The sequence below is a fragment of the Mesitornis unicolor genome, unplaced genomic scaffold (genome assembly GCF_000695765.1).
Source record: "Mesitornis unicolor isolate BGI_N332 unplaced genomic scaffold, ASM69576v1 scaffold11703, whole genome shotgun sequence".
NCBI classification, from domain to species: Eukaryota; Metazoa; Chordata; class Aves; order Mesitornithiformes; family Mesitornithidae; genus Mesitornis; species Mesitornis unicolor.
Window position 1 is genome coordinate 1480 of NW_010175352.1, and position 1848 is coordinate 3327.

Below are 1848 nucleotides of genomic sequence, written 5' to 3' on the forward strand. Positions count from 1 at the left end.
CTGGTGTTTTCCCTCATCCTTGGAGTAGCTGTTTCACTTTTAACACACACATGTTTTCCTTTTTCTTCCAGAAGGTATTTTCATAGAATCAGAGACTGGTTTAGGTTTGAATGGACCCTAAAGCTCATCTGATCCAACCCCCATGGGGTCACAGCTCCCCCAGCCCAGGCTGCTCCCAGCCCCGTCCAACCTGGCCTTGGGCACTGCCAGGGAGGGGGCACCCACAGCTTCTCTGGGCACCCTGGGCCAGGGCCTCAGCACCTCACAGGGAAGGATTTCTTCCTCATATCCAGTCTAAATCTCCTCTCTTCCAGTTTAAATCCATTCCCCCTCGTTCTATCACTACCTGCCCTTGTACAAAGTCCCTCCTCACCTTTCCTGTAGGACCCTTCAGGAACTGGAAGGTTGCTATAAGGTTCCCCCGGAGCCTTCTCTTCTCCAGGCTGAACAACCCCAACTCTCTCATATGGTCCCCATAGGGGAGGTGCTCCAGCCCCTGAGCATCTCTGTGGCCTCCTCTGGACCCGCTCCAGGACTTCAATGTCCTTTTTGTGCTGGGGAGTCCAAACTGGACGCAGCACTGCAGGTGGGGTCTGAGGAGAGCAGAGCAGAGGGGCAGAATCACCCCTGGCCGTGCTGCCCACACTTCTTGTGCTGCAGCCCAGGATGGGGTTGGTTTCTGGGCTGCAAGCACACATTTTTGGCTCATGTTGAGTTCTTCATTGACCAACACCCCCAGGTCCTTCTCCTTGGAGCTGCTCTGAGCCATTCTCTGCCCAGCCTGGATTTGTGTTTGGGATCAACCCTACCCAGGTGCAGGACCTTGCACTTGGCCTTGTTGAATTTTCCTAGTCCTGACCTCTATGGGGAAACCAAAATGCGGGTGATAGGAAGGTGACGGTTACGTGAGGCTGGATGAAGGGAGAAATGGGAAGTGATGATGGAAGGGTTGGGGGAAGAGACTCCTGAAGACTGCATTTAACACCTACACAGAATATGGATAATGCCTTTCACAGTTCTGCTTTAGAACATGAAATTGGTGTCATTTCTTGGTAAATGAGCTTTGCTGCTCCTCAGCCCCAGTTCAGGAGAGAACAGGGTTGTGCTGAACGTTGGCCATGGTCTGTTAGAGGTGGTGCTCTGCCTTCGCCCTGTCTGGTGTTTCTCAAGCCTTATAACATACAATTAATGTTAAAAAAAAAAGCTCATGATAGATGTACGGCTTTGGTGTGGAGCCACCTAGGCTCTCCAAGTCATTTTAGGAGAGGAGGTAATCCCTGGAAGTAAAATGTGCATCATGCAAGTGTGAATTGTTTTGAAGCTCCCTTTCAAGCAAGAAAGGCATTTATTCAAGTTTGTAACTTTTGGCATTTGCTATTTAATATAAACAACATAATGCCTTGTTTTCTCAGTGTGGAGTCACTCAGCTTGGCAAAACGGCGTTCTCAGCCCTTACAGAGATGGCACAAACAGATCTTTGAACAGTTCTCTTGATCTGGGTGTTACTTTTCCCATCCTTTGTTGTAATGCTCTGCTCTTGCACTAGGGTTGCTTATAGGCATTGGGCACTTCATGTTTGCATCCCAGCGATTTAAATTTAATCAAGCTTTAGAGCAAAGGATTTTTCAGCTTCCAACTTTGGAAACAGCATTTAACAAACCTGATCGCTGAAATCAAGGTTTAAAAGTTTTGGAAGTCCAATTTAGTGTTCACAGTGTTTTGTGCTGCGTGATGACGAAGTACAAATTGAAACCATGATTAGAAAAATTATGCCTTAAATTGTGTCAGGCAAAAATCAATGTTCACCGGTGACAACATCCAGGCACATCGATACCTTTGGGAAGAGCG